The 21,364-nt window shown below is 36.3% G+C and overlaps 1 long non-coding RNA gene across 1 annotated transcript; it reads left to right on the top strand.

The window, feature by feature from the left end:
* Positions 1–3,196: 3,196 nt before the first annotated feature.
* Positions 3,197–4,936, top strand: LOC105167825 (uncharacterized). The gene is made up of 3 exons (XR_848285.3): positions 3,197–3,574; positions 3,995–4,096; positions 4,534–4,936. It is a non-coding gene; the product is annotated as an uncharacterized LOC105167825 (long non-coding RNA).
* The last annotated feature ends 16,428 nt before the right edge of the window (positions 4,937–21,364 follow it).

Below are 21,364 nucleotides of genomic sequence, written 5' to 3'. Positions count from 1 at the left end.
TGGCAACTCAGTAGATATCATATTATAAGGTCTACGGGTCGATGGGGATCAATGATACCCAACCTGGAGCTGGTAGACACCTTATTGTCTGGTTTGGTAGGGGAGATAGTACATCCCCTGGGTAAAAAATCATGCTCCCCTTATCCTTAGAAATGGAGCCCAATAGGAAGACTAAAATGATCCATTTCCTCATAGTGGACATGCCCTCGACCTATAATGTCATCTTAGGGCGATCTGTCCTGAATATCTTCCAAGTTGTAGTCTCCACCTATCACATGAAGTTGAAGTTCCTTGCTGGAACTGGAGTTGGTGGAGGTGACAAGTGATCATTACACATCATGAAATCCTATGTAGAGTTCGTGAAAGGAGGCAGAAGGAAAAATATGGAGACAGAACCCTCCCCCTAAAGTAGTAGGGTTTATGCAATATGATGAGAAGGGAAACGAAGTTCCCGCTAGAGTATAACCCACTAAGGAGTTGTTGAGCATCCAACTAGTACGAGGAGAACTGCATAAGATCACCGAAATTGGTTCCTAGCTGAGCCCTAAATTAGTAGGGCGACTAACTACCTTCTGGCAAGAAAATATAGATTTGTTTGCATGGTTAGATTATGACCTGGTGAGAATTGACCACAGTTCACGGTGCACAACTTGAACTTAGATCCCTCATTCCCTCCTATGAAGCATAACAAAAGACACTTCGATCCTAAAAATGAGAAGGTTATCCAGGAGTAGGTAAGTAAGTTTCTTGGCCCTAGGCATGTTAACAAAATCTAATTGCCTGAATGGTTATCCATTGTTTTTGTTCCCAAGCCAGGTAATAAATGGAGAATGTGTGTAGACTTTAGGGATGTGAATAAGGACTACCCTAAAGATTTTTACCCTCTTCTCCATATAAACTAGAAGGTGGGCTCCACCTTCGATCACAAACTGTTGAACCTAATGGATGCACCACACAGCTAACATCAAATCATACTTAACCCTGATGACCAGATTCGAGTAAGTTTTATCACATTAAGGGAGATGTACTGTTACATTGTTATGCCATTCGAGCTAAAGAATAGAGGTGCTACTTACCAGTGACTAGTAGATTGCATGTTTCAAGGTAGCTCAGATGCAACATGAAGGTCTTTATCAATGACATGTTGGTCACGAGCGGACATGCTAACCACCCACATGACTGACCTTGCTGAAACCTTTGGGATATTGCGGAAGTACCACATGATATCGAACCAGACAAAGTGTACTTTTGGAGTTTGGGTTGGATACATCTTAGGCTATAAGGTTACTCAGAAAGGTATTGAGGTCAACTTGAAAAAGATACGAGCCCTACAGGAGATGAAGGCTCCTACCAATCTCAATGAAGAAAAAAGATTAGCTGGCCGTTGAAAGGTCAAATATGGCTTGGGTAATAGTAAATACAATGAAAAGATACGAACTTATATCAAATAAATACAAAGCGAGAAAGGATCAAATCCATCATTTTCGGGCATTCAACACTCAAAATTAAAAACATATTAAAAGCGTGTCTAATAATTAAAAACAGAGTGCTGAAAAAAATAACCACAAAAATTACCTTTCATTTGTGATTGGATTTGATAACTCATTCTTTCAGTTATCTGATTGGTCTCCATGTATTCATGCAAGGCGTAACATAACTGTTAGAATGGATGACCAAAAGTTAATTATATTTGTTGTTTGCCATTTGCCAAATCTTTATCAAATAATATTAAATTAAAGAATATAGTAAGAATTCATCAAGTTGGCAGTGTGTTTCGTTCTGCTTACCATTGATATTGAAAGGGATTTCAATGTAACAACGAAATGCCACAGACTAAAAGGTTAAACCAGTGGAGTTAGGCAGTGCATAGGTTTTGAAACCATGAAACCAACTCCCGAGGGTCGGCCTAAAACATTCCAAGTCGAGGACCTTGGGAGAGGGTATCGAAGGTCCTATAGATACTTGCATTAAGTACTTCAGCCATGTTTTGTTGGCAGGAGACGTAAGTTCTCTGTGCAATTTTAGTGGGTTAGTTGGCAATGTAATTAAGTGAGTTGAACTGATTCACGGGAATCGTCATATAGAAGCTTCTTAAGGCTTGATCGGTATGATTGGGATTCCTAGTTGTGATAGTACGAGATTAGTCTCGGACTTGAGGAATCATGGAAGTAACGTGCATACGAAGACTATATCTTAGATTTGGCGAGTGGTGGCTGTGTCGTGAAACATGGTCATTATAAGCCTTGTACAATGCAGTCGGAGTATGTAGCGAGGACAGTAATTTTCAAGAGAGGATCTGTCCCTTATCTATATATGACAAAGAGTCACATATGCACTCTAAGATGGTTTAGACTCTAAAAGTCTTTCACCAAAGCAGTTGATCGATCAGGAATAGGTTTACTAGATCGAATTAGTAGAGTAAATGGGTCTTGAATATCAAGTATAGTTGCTTAGTCAAGGATGGAAACCAACGCCCAATTCCATGCTCTAGACTAAGGTTAGGAGATGGTTGATAGGAGCCTAAATACTCATACCACTATTCACCTAATTTCTAGTGCCGTGGACTGTTGCTAGACGTCCATCCATGGTAACGGGTTATTTTCGATTATGAAATAATAAAAAATAATTAATTAAATTAGATTTAATTGATTGTATTGTTCACACACGTCCAAGTCTAACTGAGGGTAAATCTAATAAGTCATACACCTATCACTGGAATGTGATGAAATTAATTTGGAATTAATTTCAAAAGAATGGAATTAATTTAATTTGAATTAAATTAATTTCTAGGAGAGCATAAATGATTGGATCATATATATATAAATCAATTGGTTGGATTTTCCAAAGATTAATTAATTTTGGGTTTGGCCTTTTAAGTTAATTGAATTAATTTAATTGGGCCTAGTTTAATTTATAAATTAGGAGAGAGTGGGATTGGGTCATTTAATTGAATTAAGAGACATGGATTTATTAAATGGACTTGGAAATAAATTGGATTTAATTTAAGTCTATTGGACCTTAGCTTTGATTCTTTTAATCAAGGCTTAGTCCATTTAAACCAAGCCCACGACCTAGTTAGACCTAGTCTATGTCAAAAGAGAACATGGCTTCTTTTTGGGGGCTTTTTGGACGAATTTTGGCTTGATATAAGTCGAAAATTTCAGCCATGTGATTGTAGGTTGAGGATAGGATTAAATCAAGTGTATACAAAAGGCTAGATCTTTGATGTACATGTATCTATCCTAACCACCCAAGAACCCATGTTTTTCCCATCTCTTTGGAAAAGATTTTCGACCATCTTACTCTCTTTCTCTCAACCAAAAATACCTCTCCAAGAACCCTAGTTCTCTTCTTCATCTTGGATCAAAGAAAGAACAAGAAAAATCAATCCGTTAATTCAATAACATATTGTTGATTTTTCACTCTTTTCTTTCCCATTCTTGCTAGCATGGGGAGGAGACAATCTCCAGAGGTGGTGTGGATGGTTTAGAGGGTCTCTTCATTGAGATCTAACCATGGAGCGGATCAAAGACTTGGAACAATGCAAGAAGCCGATCAAAGAAAAACTACGAGGGTGAGGTTCTTATTTACATTCATGTTCCTCTCATTTTTCTTTGTATTCTATGGCCTATTCTATTTTATTGTACAACAAATGATCGGGAAAGATCAAGGGTACACCACTTTATCGAGTTTATTTTATGTTTTTATAGTTAATTTTTTATTTTTTTTTGCTTCCACCGCACTTTTCGAGCCGATCCACTCCCTACAGGTGGTATTAGAGTCCGGTTTTGTTTATGGACCTTAAATTTTACATGTATTACATGTTTCGAGCATGATTACATGTTTTATTGGCTTTGGTGCATGAGCTTTTATGCTTTGGTTACATATCTATGTGCTAGGGTTTATGCATATTTAATTTTATGTTTTTAAATCTTGGACATGGGAATTTATGAAAATTTTAATTTTCTGTAATTAATAGTTCTTTTGGTTTTAGAATTTGCAGAAAACAAACAAAGGAATTTTTCCAGAATACAGACAGCAGCACCGGCGCACGCACGCGCCCTATGCGCCATTGTGCGGCAGGCTGGCCTTCCTTGTCAGTTTGACCAATATTTTCTATTTTTTGTGGAAATTTTATTTTTCTTAATTTTTCTGCATTCTTTGAAATGATAAATTTGGTGAATTTAATTTTGGTAGAGATTGGGTATCTCCTAAAATTAAATTACTAAACTTAACTAGAAAAGGATTTTCACACCTGAATCATTTTGCATAGGATGCACTTATGTCCAACATTTAAATTACAAAATTTTACATGTATTTTGTGCACTTGGATATGTGATTTTTGTTTATGATATTGGTTATCATATACATGTATGAGCATGAATATTTGGTTGATTATTTTTGTGATTATTGTTGTGTTAATTGGATTAACATTGGATGATCACAAAGCCTTGGACTGTATCTGTGGTTTATTTTCTATTGGGTTGTCGCCTACGTGCGTTTTAATTTTTCTCTTATCTCTCTCGGTTTCAGCTTTGGAAGAATAATGCTTGCTTTCTCCTTCCCTTTGTACTCCCCCAAATTGCTGATTGGCGCTTTTTAATTTTTTATGATGTAATGAGAGTAGATAGGAGGTGAAGAATTTTTTATTTTTTGTAAATAAAATTTAAGGAAGGCAAGCCCAAGGCAATGGAGGCCCATGAAGGAGGTTATTGGATGGCCACAGAGGATCCATGGAGAAGAGGTCCAGTGGAGCCCACGATGAAGAGCCTAAGAGAATAAAGAGGAGACTTACAAGGACCACAAAAATGTTAATGGGTTATAAAACTTGTAATAACATAAGCCTAATCCAGACTAACCATAGACCCACTGTAGGCTCAGTGGATCGCATAGGTTATTAGGTTCTGTGATCATCCAAAAGGGACATGCTAGGCTATTTTGCATACGATGCATTTTTTATACTTTTCATATTTAATATATTATGCATGCAAAATATAAAGATGTGATGAGGTCTCGGTCAAATAATTAAGAACTCTTACTTGGTTGGACCAAATTAAAATATTAGACCCCAAAAATGAAATTTAGAACAAAGTTTTCCATGCCTTCCATCCACACTAATGTAGCGAAAAAGCTGATTTTATTCATACGTGATCTCTCGAGTCGTGGCACATTTGGACTAAAATGAAGCTGTACTATTATTGTGAACAAAGTGAATAAGTACTTATTTTCCTATCTCACGAGCCATGGGGGGTGATAATTTGCATTATGATTCGATTGCTGGGTCGGTTTTGCTAGAATCGGTGCCCAAAAAGCCAATTAGATTGGTGGTTTTGGGAACTATTTAACGATCTTTATGAATGTGATATTATCTTGATGAATGTAGTAACCATCCATCTATGACACTATATTTTTGTTGTGCTTACTATTTTATGTTGAACGGTGTTCTAACGTCACAACAAATGCCCACAGACCAATTGAATAACCCATATAGTTGGGTTCGCATTAGATGCCAGCTATGAAACCAACTTCTGAGGGTTGGTTTGAAACGTTCCAAGTCGAGGATCTTGAGACTGGGCATCGAGAGTCCTATAGAGACTTGCACTAAGTATTGCATTCATTGGATGAGTGTCATATTTCATCAGAGATAGACATGGGATGTCTATGCAATTTTAGTATATTAGTTGAAAAGGTTGTTAATTAATTGCACTGACTTATGAGAATCATCATATGGAAGCCTTGGAGGCTTGGTCCGTATGACTTGAATTCCCGGCTCCGATTGTACATGATTAGTCCTTGGACTTCAGGAATCATGGTAGTGTCATGCATATGATCGCTATATCTTGAATCTGGTGAGAGATGATTGTGTCTTCGATGTGGTCATTATAAGCCTTGTCAGTGTAGTCGGATTATGTATTGAGCATGGTGGATTTCAAGGCAGAATCCATCCCCTATTAGTATATGATGGATATATCTCCTATGCGCTCTGAGATGGTTTAGACTCTCTAAATCTATGGCCATAGTGATTGATCAAATAGAAAATAATTTCCTTTGTTGATCAATAGAGTGAACATATTTCAAGTATTCAACATAGTTGCCTGGTCCAGGATGAGAACCGACGCCCAATTCCATGCCATAAACTAAGGCTAGGAGATGGTCGATAGAAGGACCGTACTTGTATGGAACTCGAGAGCCTAAATATTCACGCCAACATTCACCTAGTCTCTAGTGCCATGGACCATTACTAGACGGCCACCCATGGTGACGGGTGTTTCGGAATAATGGTTAATTGAAAATAATTAATTAAATTAGATTTAATTAATTATTTATGTTGGACACAGTACCCAAGTCTAGATGAGGGTGAATCTAAAGAGTCAACAAATCACAATGGAACTGGTGGAATTAATTTAGAATTAATTTAAGAAGAAATGAACTAATTTATTTGGATTAAATTAATTCAAGAAAACTATATAAATGATTGGATCATTTATTTAATGATCGATGGCTAAATTATTAATTAAATTGAATTAATTAATTTTGGGCTTAACACCTTTAAATTAATTGAATTAATTTATTAGGTCTGACTTAATTAATTAATTGGATACTAAATTGAGCCTAATGTCATTTAATCGAATTAAATACATAAGCCCAAAATGTAAACCGATTCATTCATTAATTAAGACAAGTCCAATTAAATTAATTCAATTAATTTAATCTTTGGCTATACATCTAAGGGATCACCCCACACTCAGGCAATCCAATTACGTACACCTTAAGGAATTATTCCAAATTAATTACTTTTTCTTTCTTGGTGATTTGTGTGTAATTTTTTAGGTTCACCTTTAACTAAATTTGAGTTAGTGTCCAACATAGTTGATTAATTAAATTTAATTTAATAAAAAGATAATTACATTTACACCCCTCACCTATTATATTTTTACACAACCACTCTTGCATTTGGAAAAATTAAAAAAACCACATTTGACAGCCTTTAAAACTCAAATATGCTCCTATTGACTAGGTCAATTTTTAAAATAATTTTTGAAAGTCAGAATGCCCTTAGGGGTGTTTTTGCAGTTATCAAAAGGTAGAAGGGTGTCAAAGTAATATTTATGAACATGAGTAATATAAGCCTATATGTTTTTTTATTATTTATACTAATTTTTAATTTAAATTGAATTTATTTATTTAATTTTTTTTTATTGAATCTCTATATAAAATTGCACCTTTTAATATTTAAAATATTAAACTATTCAATTAATATATAAATAAAATTAGCTAATAGATTATAAAATTCAAAAATTATCACACTTGTATAAATTACTTGAAAATTATTAAAATTAAAAGATTTGTCATCCTCTATTTTTATTATATCTAAGTTTTATTAAAAGAAAAATTAAAAATAATTTATGTATTTTGAATAAATCTAATTAGAATGCATAGATTATTTTTAATTTTTAATTTAGGAAAGTTTAGTTATAAATACAAAGAGAGAATAAAAAATTTTAATTTTAATAATTTTACTAAGGGATAATTTATATATTAATTAAATAATTTAATATTTTAATTATTAAAAGGTGCAATTTTCTGTTAAATACAAAAAGGTTAATATAATAATTTATATTTAAATAAAAAATTGGTAGAAATAATAAAAAAATATATGGAGTCATATTATTCATCTTCATAAATATATACTTTTACACTTGTTCTGACTTGTGATAATTATAGAAACACCCCTAAGGGCATTATTGTTCTTGAAAAATTATTTTAAAGGTTGACTTAGTCAATAGGGACACTTATGAATTTTAAAGGCTGTCAGGGGTGGTTTTAGTAATTTAAGGCAGGGGTGGTTTGTGTAAAAGGTCAATAGATGAGGAGGTGTAAATGTAATTACCCCTTTAACAAATCATCCTTGATCAGTCATTGATCAAGAAGGCTCGCTACCATGGCTAGCCATCTAGCAACGGTCCATCGCTATAGACTAGGTGAATATAAGTGTGAAGATTTAGGCTCCTGATTTTATACGGGCACGGTCCTTCCATCTACCGTCTCTCGACCTTAGTGTAGGGCAAGAAATTTGGCGTTAGTTCCCATACTGGATTAGGAATCTATGCTTTAATACTTGAGACCGCATTATGCTTAATTGCTCGACATAGGAACCTCTTTTTCCTATTCGATCAACCACTGTTATAAAGCGTAAACGTGTCTCTAAGTGCATAGGAGATACCTCTCGACAGGGGACTGATCCTCTTCTTGAAACTCACTGCCCTCGCTACATGCTTCAACTGCACTGGACAAGGTTTATGATGATCATATTTGTGACATAATCACCTCTTGCACAGATCCAAGATACAGCTATCGTGTGCACGTGACTGCCATGATTTCTCAAGTCTGAGGATTACTCCATATTATCGGAGTCGGGGATTCAAGTCACACTGACCTAGCTTCCAAAGCTTCCATATGACGATTCCCATGAGTCAGTTTAGTCAATTGACCACCTTCTCAACTAACCCATTGAAATTGCATAAACGTTTAACATTTGTCACCGATGAAACAAAACACTCATCTAATGAATGCAATACTAAATGTAAATCTCAACAGGACTCTTGATGTCCAGTCTCGATGTCCTTGACTTGAAATATTTCAGACCAACTCTCAGATGTTGGTTTCATAGTCGCCATCCAATATGCAACACAACTACATAGGTTATCTAAATGGTCTGTGAGTATGTGTTGTGACGCTAAAGCGGTGCTTAACATAATTAGTAAGCATAACAGACACAGATACCAAAGATGAATACTTACCATATTCATTATGGGAATATTACTTGAATAAATATTTGTTGAATAGTTCCCAAAACCACCAATTCATTTGGCTTTCTGGTCACTTATTCCAATACTTAGATAAGTAACAAAAACTTCTTAGAGTCTATGTATAATGAGATCATTATTAGAAAGTTATGAATAATTTTTAACTGCCATCGATGCAACACTCAACTCCTCAAGTTATTAACTCCTTTAAGTATCCAATGGAAAAACTCTTCTTTTAAGAACATTGTAACTTGAAACAGAACACTTGTGTTCCAAGGAGATCTAGTATTTTGTAGCTTCATTGGATTCTTGACTCTGGGTGGATCTCATATCCAACCTAGCTCCAACTAACCCTTAGCGTACATGGGATGCCCCATGTCTTAAGATAAATGTGGGAAACGCTCTAATATGCTATAGCTTGTATGGCGTTCTAAATACAACCATGCTCGAAAAATCGGTTTCTAGAACTGATTAAAGGCTACCGTGTGGTTGAAATTATGTCCAACAAAGTTTGTCTTCTCCTTTCACTGATACCATTAGGATGCGGGGTTGTAAGAGGCTTCAATTGATGGAGAATCGACTCCCTTTTCATTACCCGATAATCTTCCATTCTAAGTACTCTTTTCTCGATCTAACTGAGGTATGCCAAATTTAGACTTTCCACTTTATGTTTGAACACTGTTACCCTCTCAAACACTTCAAAACCGTACGTCTCAAAAAAGAAGACATAACCAAATCGTGAATGATCATCCGTAATATTATGTAATAGCGAATACTCTGGGACTTGAGTACTTTATAGCCCATATACATCGTGTGTGGATTAGATCCAATAGAAGCTTGGCGAGGCTAGCTTGTCATACAAAATTGCCTCTTAGTCATATTTCCCTTTGAGGTAGGATTCACCGACAGGAAGATCGTTTAAATCTCTATCTCTAAATGTTTTAGACCAATCTCAACCTTCTAATCCCATCTCTATAAATCTGAGTTAGCCAAGTATCTTATGTTTGTGTTTATTCTTGGTTTTTCCAATTTTCTTTTATGTTGATTGCCCATTCATTACACAACCATTTGTGACGAGAATTGTATATGGATATTTACAAACTCTTTGTAAAAGTACCAAGTGAATGCTTTAAAAAGGATTTTGAATGAAAATTCTTCAGATGGTATTTGAATAACCTCTATTTAAATAATCCACTTGTGTTCCAAGTAAAACAATCACCATGCTCCGAAATCAAGGACAATCTTCAGATTTTGCAGCCAATTAATTTGTTCCATCAAAGTTAGTCAATCTCAAAAATAAAAATAACGGTTAGTGGATTTCAGACATATATTCAAAAAGTAAAGCAGAAAGAAATAAGCAGATTAAAGTAAAATTGCATTTAATTTAAGACTTCGACTTTTAGTCATTCATCCCTCCCACTATTTCTACAACAGCCCACCACTCTCAAGTGGGATTTTGGGGAACCATTTTCTAATGGCCTTGGGATCCACAAGCACAATTTACCATGCCCTGCTTTTATGATTCACATGGCAAAAAGCTCATGGGAGGTATTCAATACCATTCTCATCCCATAAGATTCACAAGATGTTTTGCCTTACCTCTTCATATGATGCCGAGGACTCTAAGAGAATCATGATACTCAATGTTAGACCCAACCCATCAACCAAATCATACCTCAACTATCACCCCCCATGACTCATGAGATAGGAAAACCGTGAGTGTATTCCTTTGTTCATAATAATATTGCAGCTTGCCTCTATTCTAAATGTGCCACGACTCGTGAGACCACATTTGGGTAGCGGTAGCTTCCTCATCACGTTGTTATGGATGGAAGGCCTGGACAGATTGAAACAACTTAGATCTTATTCCATTACGGATTTAATATTTACTTAGTGTTAGGCTCAACCCATCAACCAAATCAAATCTCAACTATCATCCCTACGATTCGTGAGACAGAAAAACATTGAGTATGTTTTTTTGTTCATAATAATGGTGCAACTTGCCTCTATTCCAAATGTTCCTCGTCTCATGAGACCAAAAAAGCCAAAAATGGATTGGCGTTTTTGGGAACTATTCCGACGATCTTTTTTAAAGTAATATTATCCCAATGAATATGGTAAGTAATCATCTTTGGGAGATATATCTGTTGTGCTTACCAATTACATTATGCGTTGCTTTAACATCACAACATATGCTCACAGACCATTTAAATAGCCCATGTAGTTGTACTGCGCATTGGATGGCGGCTATGTAACCAACTTTTGAGGGTTGGTCTGAAACTTTACAAGCCAAGGACCTCGAGACTGAGCATTGAGAGTCCTACTGAAACTTGCACTGAGTATTGCATTCATTGGATGAGTGTCGTGTTTCATCGGTGATAGATTGAACCATGTCCAACAGAGTTCGATTCCCCCTTTCAGCATCGCCACTCAGTTGTGGCATTCTAGGGGGTGTCCATTGAGAGAGAATTCCATTCTCCTTTAAATAATCAACGAATTCACAACTTAAATACTCTCCGCCTAGGTCTGACCAAGGGCTTTAGTTTTATGGCCAGTTTGATTCTCGACTTCAAGTGTGTATTTCTTGAACCTTCCAAAGGCCTCAGATTTGTACCTCATCAGGTAAACATAACCATACCGTGAGTGATCATCGGTAAAGGTTATGAAGTATGAGAATCCTCCTCTAGTCGGAGGATTTAATAGTCCACAGACGTCTATATGGATCAAATCCAAAAGACCGTTGGCAAGCGAACTTTGTCCTACAAAAGGCTTCTTGGTCATTTTCCCTTTCAGATAGGATTCACAAGTTGGTAGGTTGTCCAAATCGTCTATCTCTAGACTCTTTAAGTCTACCAACTTGCTCATGCTATCTTTTGATATATGGCCCAACCTTGCGTTCCATAACTGTGCGTTTACATGATTATCTAATTTTTGTTTGTGTTAGGCAGTCATAATCCGATTAGACTGTTGGAGATTATAAAGAAAATTTACCAATGTAGCAAGCAGATGATAGTTATTATCAATCATCAAATAAAAACTATTTTTATTGATCGTGAATATATAACCATCATTGTCTAAAATAGGAATGGAAATAATATTTTTGATCATGCTAGGTACATAATAACAATCTTTTAATTCTATCTGAATATGATCAACAATAACTAAGTCGAGAGATCCCACGGCTTCCGCAGCGACGACTTTCCCATCGCCTAGCTTTAGAATCATTTCATCCTTACTTAGCCTTCTACTTCTTTCCAACACCTGCACGTTATTGTAGATGTAAGCTCCACAATCGGTATCCAATTCCCAAGAAGCAAAATTAGTTATCATATTCACTTCAAGCACAAATGTACCTAGGTTGGAGAGGAGTTGTGGGCACTCCTTCTTTCAATACCCCTTTCCTTGGCAAGGATTGCAGACATTTTTCCTTATCGCTGATCCCCACGGCAGCAATAGGGGCACTCAAAGCCCTACCAATGGTAGTGATGGCTTTTCCCTCCAACGTCTGGCCCTCTTGCCTTTCGCTTTGGAAGTTGAAACTTCTCCTACCAATACCGCTAGAGTAGACTTGTGGGTCGTCACCTCGTATTGGACCAGAACGTGCATTCAAGATTAATGATAACATGGTAATAATGAAAAAGTTTCAAGTGGAATACGACAAAGAACCTTATCATGAAAAAATTGAATGTGTGGCAAATTTAAAGTTATGTTGGAAAACGATTAGGATTGGAAAAAAATACCCGATTGTTAGGTGTGCTACCCAGCATAGCCGCACCAGTAGTCACCTTGGAGGATGACAACTGGGTTATGACACAAGGTAAAAGGCCCAAGATCTCATCACAGGACCAAGAAAAAATCTTAGACACAATCATCTCTGCTTGGAGCGATAATAGGAAGATGTAACGTGCAGTTGGACTGCAAGACATCAGCAGAAATGTGAAGTAGACACATAAGACCTAGCTGGTATCCTAGATTGCTCATAATTAAATTAATCTAAATACATGAATAATTGGCTTTAAGGTCAAGTGGGAGATTGTCGGAATATTTTGCCAAATGCCAATTAGATTGACAATTTTGAGAACCATTCAAGCAATCTTTATGTAAGCAATGTTGTCCCGACGAATATGGTAAGTGTTAGCCTTTGGCACAGGTATGTGTTGTGCTTACCAAATTACATCAAGCACTACTTTGACGTTACAACGGATGCCCACAGACCACTTTAATAAGCCATGTAGTTGAGCTGTGCATTGTATGGCGGCTATCAAACCAACTTCTGAGGGTTTGTCTAAAATGTTCCAAGTCAAGTACCTCGGGACAATGCATTGAGGGTCCTACTGAGACTTGCATTAGGATTCGTATTCATTTGATAACTGCCGTGTTTCATTGGCGATAGACGTGGGACGTCTATGCGATCTTAATTGGTCGATTGGCTAGGTGTCGAATCGACTAAACTAACTTACAGGGATGGTAATATGGACGCCTTAGAGGCTTGGTTTGCATAACTCGAATCCCCGGCTCCGATAGTACGGGAGTAGTTCTCAAACTTGAGAAAATATGGTAGTCACATGCATACGATGACTGTATTTTAGGTCTATGCGAGAGGTGACTGTGTCACAGACACGATCATAATAAACCTTATCCAATGCAAACGGATTATTTAGCAAGGATGGTGAATTCCAAGAAGAGGATCTATCCCCTGTCCCTATGTGACAGAGATATCTCCTATGCACTTGGAGATGCGCTTACGCTCTAAAAACCTGTTGCCACAATCATTGGTCGAATAGGAAAAAAAGGTTCCTCTGTCAAGCAATTTTGCGTAACGCGATCTCAAGTATTAATCATAGACGCCTAGTCTAGGATAGAAATCGGCACCTAATTCCATGCCCCGTTCTAAGGCTGGAGACGGTAGATGGAATGACCGTGCCGGTATGGACTCGAGAGCCTAAAAGTTCACATGGATATTCACCTAGTCTCTAGTACCATGGACCGTTGTTAGACAGCCACCTACGGTGATGTTCTTTCTTGATCAAGAGTTGATCAAGAATTATTAATTGAATTGGATTTAATTAATAATAATATTTGACACTAGCCCAAGTCTAGCTGAAAGGTGAACCTAAAAGTCACACACAAATGACCGAGAAGGGACGAACAATTAATTGAAAATTAATTCAATGAGTAATTGGATTACTTATAAATAAGACAAATCTATTGGATGGATAAGCCGAAGAATAAATTAGTAGGATTAATTTATGATGGGTTTGCCTTTGTTATTTAATAAGTTGCACTTATTATTAAAAAAGGCTTATTGGGGTCATATATTTAATTGAATTAAATATTTGATGGACTTAATTAAGTGGGACTAAATTAAATTGGATTTATTTAAAATTAATTGGGCTTTTATTTTAATTAACTAAAATCAGCCCAGGTCCCTTAATTAAATTGGTGGAAATGACTAGAAAAGAAAATTATTGACTGACAAATTCACTTTTGGAAAGTGCCATGTTAGTCATCCCTTATTTGGAATAAATGATTTTATTACCTTATGGATGATTAAATGAACCTATACATATTTTGATGCATCCATATAAGCGATATATATGTGTATTAGTTATTTGGATTAACTAAAGAATGAATACATAATATACAAAATAATTTCCTACACCCATTCTCCACCTCTCGGCCGCCACTCTTGTAAACACACTTGGTATGTTTTTCTCTCTAATTTTCTTCTAGCAAAGAGAATTGAGGGATCCCAATTCCGTTGTGGTGTAGACGCAATTTTAGAGGTCTTCTACGTTGAAGTCTTGCTTGGATGGGTCAAACAAAGGAGGTTCGATGTAAATCAAATCAAAATGTAATAATTGATTTATGATTTATGTACCTCTCGTATTTCATTCAACTATTAGCCCCGTTAATTTTATTGTTGTTTATGATTAACTACATCGAACTCCCAAAACTCCAACAGTACACCCCGTAGATCCATGGTTTTATTGCGTTTTTCATTTAATTTATGCAATTTTATATTACCGCTTCCGCTTGCGCGCTCCCTGACCGATCCACTGGCATTTCGCGGTGCTTTCATGTTAGAGGCTGTGCTGGTGCGTTAGTGGAGGCGGTCCTGCAGTCGAGGAGCTGGCCCACATTTCCCTCATCATGGCCATCATGTTGACCATCACATCTCGAGCAAGCTGATGAGATCCTCCATGGCTGAGTTTAGTTGTGGCGGTGTAGGTATCGATGTCAGTGAGGGTTGCGATGGTGATGTGTAGGTCCAGCTGGAGACGTGGGCCTCAAAACCTAAGTAGAATACACGACCCTTTTTCTTGCCCCTAACTGCATCCAACCATAATTGTTGCTCAGTCATTGTCACTGAAGCCTCTGATTCGACCAAGATATCGTGGTCCTCGATTGTGGGCTGGGGTTGATGATCCTCCATCAGGTTCTAGAACATCTCTTGGAAAACAAACAAAATCATTATAACTTTACCCCAAAATTATTTAAAAAATAAAATAAAATTACTAAGCTACTTACCGTCACCTCAGTTTCCCTTGGGCCGCTCCAGCCACCATCTGCCTTCTTCTTGTAGCATCTAGGAACAGTTTCATCTGCTTGGACGGCAATCGAGCTCTGCTTCCTTTAGAAGAATATAATACTTATCATAATATTTATAAAATATGATAAATCTTAAAAAATAATGTAATATACTTACCAAGTTCCTCTTGTGGATGCCGATAGAGGAAGATCTCCTGAGATACAAAGTAAAGCATACTGCGGGGTTCGCTATCCGATTCACTTTATTCCTCATGGATCCTCCTGGCAGTCCGCGCTTGCCCAATAAGCCTGGAGCTGGAGCCAATAACTTGTTGTCCAGCCAAAGTGACTTGACCAGCTCCTTTCGGGCGACGGAGAACTTCTTCGGATGCATTTGACAGCCCACACGTGGAAGACCCAGAACACGGACTCATCATCACAATCCCACCAATAGGTCATCTACAAAATATCAAATTAAAAAAAATATCAATAAAATTCATTAAAAATTTAGATTACAAGATAATACCAAATTATTTTAAAGTGCATTACTTTCATGCTATCGAATAAGAAATGTTAATGCTCTTGCGGCACTTGCCGCAAACATTCCCAAATGTGGGGAAGGTATCCTTGCACCACCGCATTTATACGCTCGTGGAATTTGCAGTCAGGCCTGTAAGGACATGTTAATTAGTGATTTTCATGATAAAATAATACTAAATATTATTCATAAACAAATTTATCTCGAGTCATCGAGACTGATGAAAGGCACCACGAGGTGCGAGTGTATCGGCTAAGGCGTTGCAAGCGAAAGTGGTGATAATAAGTTGTGTAAATTAAAATGAAATTACAATAGAACCATAATTCCGAGGGTTGTACCATTGGAGTTCCCGGGTGTTCGATGTAGTTAATAGAAATAAACGACAATAATAAAATTAACTGGGCTATTGGTTAAATGAAAATGAGAGGTTCAAAAATTGTAAATCAAAATTACCTCTTTGATTTATTTCGCACCTCCTTCGTTCGATTCGTTCACCCAAGGATTCAATGTAGAACCCCTTTAATGTTGCGTCTACACCACACCGGAATTGTGATCCCTCGATTCTCTTTGCTAGAAGAATATTAGGGGAGAACACACCAAGTGTGTATGAGAGGAGGGGGCGGCCCAGTGGAAACTAGGAGAGTAGGAAATTATTTTCTTATATTGTGTTCACTCATTAGTTATTGCAAATAACTAATACACATATATATACCTTGTATGGATTCATTAAAATATGTCTAAGTTCATATAACCATCCATAAGGTAGTAAAATCCTTTATTTCAAATAAAGGATGACTAACATGGCACTTTCCAAAAGTGATTTTGTTAGTCAATAATTTCCTTTTATAATCATTTCCACCAACTTAATTAATGGGCTTGGGCCGTTTTTAATTAATTAAAATACAAGATCTAATTAATTAAATCTAATTTAATTAAAATCCACTTAATTAAGTCCATCATATATTTAATCCAATTAAATATATGAGCCCAATAACACTTTATTAAATAATAAGTCAAGCTTATTAAATAATAAGGGCAACCCGAATATAAATTAATCCAATTAATTTAACCTTTGGCTTATCTATCTAATGGATCCGTATCATGTATAAGTAATTCAATTACTTATGGAATTAATTCTCAATTAATTCCTCGTCCCTTCTCGGTGATTTGTGTGTGACTCTTTAGGTTCACATTTTAGCTAGATTTGGGCTAGTGTCCAATACTATTATTAATTAAATGCAATTTGATTAATAATTCTTGATCAAACCTTGATCAAGAAAGCCCATCACCATGGTTGACTGTCTAGCAACGATCTATGGCACTAGAAACTAGGCGAATTATCATGTGAACTTTTAGGCTCCCGAGTCCATACGTGTACGATCCTTTCATCTGCCGTCCCTCGGCTTTAGTTTAGGGCATGGAATTGACTAGGTGTTTATGCTTAATACTTGATATCGCATTACACCAAATTGCTCGACATAGGAGCCTTTTCTTCCTATTCGACCAATGACCGTGACCACAATTTTGTGGAGCGTAGATGAATCTCCAAGTGCATAGGAGATACCTCTATCACGTTTTGATAGGGCCGAAATCCTCTTTTTGGAACTCACCGTCCTCGCTACATACTTTGACTGCACTAGACAAGGCTTATGATGAATATGTCTGAGATACATGAAAGAATCGGTATGGACCGGGAACACGGTGGAAGTGTGAAATAAAAATATTATTTAAAATGGTTCAAAGGGGTGTTTCCTTTGAAATTCTTGGGCGTTTGGTATTTGCCAAAATCATAATAATTAACAAATAATAATGCTAGACAAGTGGCTAGAAGATGAAACAAAAATAGAGAAACAAAATTGAAACCTTACCTTTTGTTTCTATAGTTGAGCAACAACGTGCATTATTCCCTTTACGTTCTCCCGTTAACTTTAGGATACAAATTAGAACCCCTCTAATTTGTCCACACCACAATAAGGAAGAGACATAGTTCTTGTTCTATTGCTAGATAAAACAAAGAACTAGAAGAAAAAAACAACTCCAAACAAATACTATTGATTAGTGCTTTTGGAATGTTTTATGTTATAAATTGAATCCAATTCAATATAGAACAAAAAGGAGAATATTTTGAGAGAAAAATGGAGCAAAATTTCGTGGCTAAGGTTATTGGTTATGCATGATATGTATGTAGTTTTTGTATATTACATAAAATTGACTTCAAAATTCAATAACCATCAAATTTGCCTCCAAGACAACCTATACACAGACATGCACATAACCTTCAACCATGATGAAAATAACCACTCCATTATCTTCATCATGGTGAGGAGTTTCAACTCCTCCTTAACTTGCTCCAACCACCTTCAAATGGGCTTGGACTTCAAATATGCACCGGGCTCGGTTTAATCAAATTAAGTCAAGCCCAATCGAAATCTATTGGACAATAATTAATTAAATTAATTTTAGCCCAACTAAGTTCAAAGATTTATTTAATCCAATTAAATAAATCTAAGGCCAAACTCTGATTAATTGATCCAATCAATTAAATTAATCCAATTAATTTAAAGGTGTTAAGCCCAAAATTAATTAATCTAATTAATTAATTCTTGAGCTATCCATCAAATGAATTATTAAATAAATGATCCAATCATTTATATATATTCTCCTTAAATTAATTTAATCAAATTAAATTAATTAGTTTCTTCTCAAATTAATTCCTAATTTATTCCACCAATTCCATAGTGATTTGTGTGTGACTCTTTAGGTTCACCCTCAGCTAAACTTGGGCATCATGTCCAACACAATTAATTAATTAAATTTTATTTAATTAATTATTTTCAATTAACCATTAATCAAAAATGCCCGTCACCATGGGTGGCCGTGTAGCAACGGTCCATGGCGCTAAAAACTAGGTGAATGTTGGTGTGAACATTTAGGCTCTCGAGTTCCAAACAGGTATGGTCCTTCCATCGACCCTCTCCCGGCCTTAATCTAGGGCATGGAATTGGGCGTCGGTTCCCATCCTAGACCAGGCAATTATGCTAAATACTTTAGATGTTTTTATTCTATTGATCGACAAAGGAAATCATTTTCCTATTCGACCAATCGCTATGGCCATACACTTAGACAGTCTAAATCGTCTCACAGCGCATAGGAGATATATCCATCATATATTGATAGGGGACGAGTTCTATCTTGAAATCCACCATCCTCAATACATAATCCGACTATACTGGAAAAAACTTGTAATGACCATATCGAATACACAGTCATCTCTTGCCAGATTCAAGATACAGCCATCATATGCATGCGATCGCCATGATTCCTCAAGTCATGTAATATCGGAGCCGGGAATTCAAGTCATACCAACCAAGGCTCCAAGGCTTCCATATGAGGATTCTCGCGGGTCAATTCAATCAGCTAACAATCTTGTCAACTAATCCACTAAAATTGCATGGACATCCCATGTCTGTTGCCGATGAAACACGACACTCATACAATGAATGCAATACTTAGTGCAAGTCTCTATAGGATTCTCGCTGCCCAGTCTCGAGGTCCTCGACTTGGAACGTTTCAGACCAATCCTCAGAAGTTGGTTTCATAGCTGCCATCCAATGCGCAACCCAACTACATGGGTTATTCAATTGGTCTGTGGGCATTTGTTGTGATGTTAAAACATTGTTCAACGTAAATAGTAAGGACAACAAACACACGGTACCATAGATGAATGCTTCTTATATTCATCAAGATAATATTATATTCATAAAGACTGCTAGATGGTTTTCAAAACTGCCAATCCAATTGGCTTTCTAGTCACCATTTCTAACAATACAATCACATCTCGCACAAATTTAAGATACAGTAATCGCGTGACTGACGTGATTCCTCAAGTCTGAGGACTACTCCCTAACTATCGGAGTCGAGGACTCAGGTCATACCAACCAAGCCTTCAATGCTTCCATATAACGATCCCCGCGACTCAGTTCAGTCGATTCGACACCTAGCCAATCGAACCATTAAGATCGCATAGACATCCCACGTCTGTCGTACATGAAACACGACACTCATCATTGAATGCGACTTTTAATGCAAGTCTCAATAGTGCTCTCCATGCCCAGTCTTCAGGTCCTTGACTTGGAACATTGTAGACCAATCCTAAACAATTGGTTTTATGACTACCATCTAATGTGCAGTCCAACTATTGCATGGTTGTTAAAGTGGTCTGTTGGCATCTGTTGTGGCGTCCAAGCAGTGATTGATATAATTTGGTATGCACAACAGACACGTGTGCCGAACACGAATACTTACCATATTCGTCAGGACAATATTACTTAAATAATGATTACTTGAATGGTTCTGAAAACCACCAATCCAATTGGCTTTTGGTCACTCATTCCAACAGCGAAATTTTGAAATTTCTCTACTTTTTTGGTTAGTGTTAATACTATTTTTGAAGGCTTTAATGTATTTTTTGTCCTATAATTTTGCTAATTTTCATGTTTGAAATGACACATAAACCTTTTTAAAAGGAATGTATCATATGAAATGAGATTATTAAATACACACAGACCTTTTAAAAATATTTGTGGACCAAGTTGAATGTTTAGTTATCAAGCAATTTGAGATTAAGATCGTGTTGTTACCTTTAGATAATAAGGTTGATTAATAACATCATCTTGATTTAAAAATTATAAAGTCTATATTGCAATTCTTTGTCCTATAATTAGAGGTATTTGGCATTTTGGACGTTTAAAAACTTAAACTAACAATTTGATTTATTATCTTAGTAAATTTTGTGATTTGCTAGCACATTTTGATAGAAATTTCCAAACTTATCCGCAATTGGCACGTGCAAATCGTGTGCTGGTGTAAATTTCAGTATATCGTTGACCGAAAGTTTAGGAGTTAGTCAGGAATTCAAAATTTGATATGATGTTGGATATAATAAGAGATTTTAGAAAATCAATAAACAATGAAGAATTTTAACCAATAAATTGTATAAAATTGATCGACTTTTGCAATATATAACAAAAATGAGTACTAATGAAAAATAGAAAGAATAATAAAATTATCAGAATACAATCATAAAGTAAGGACATAATTTATCTTGTTCTCTGTACATGACAGATTTAATGGCATCACCTATAAAATCAACGGCGGAAGCTACCAAGAACCATGATGTGACTCCAAAGATTCTCAGAGGGTGATCAATCCAGCCAACAACTTGTGGATCGGCATTTTGTTACCAAAAGTGACATATTCTGAGTTTAAATCTCTATTTGCCGCTAAGGGAGAAGTTATGGGCATTAACTCGTTCCCCTTCCATCCCTACGCCTTTGTGCACTTTAAAGAAATCGAGGGCACGAAGTTGGCGGGACAAGGTCTACATGGCCATACTCTTCATACAAAGCCTTTAATGATTAACTTCGCTAAACAATTCAGTAATTTATTAATTTTCTTAATTTATTCTTTCTATATTTTTTTCTACTTT

The sequence above is a fragment of the Sesamum indicum genome, linkage group LG8 (assembly GCF_026168435.1).
Source record: "Sesamum indicum cultivar Baizhima isolate 11 linkage group LG8, ASM2616843v1, whole genome shotgun sequence".
NCBI lineage: Eukaryota > Viridiplantae > Streptophyta > Magnoliopsida > Lamiales > Pedaliaceae > Sesamum > Sesamum indicum.
The sequence above is the reverse complement of the archived record's forward strand: the minus strand, read 5'-3'. Positions and strand labels throughout refer to the sequence as shown.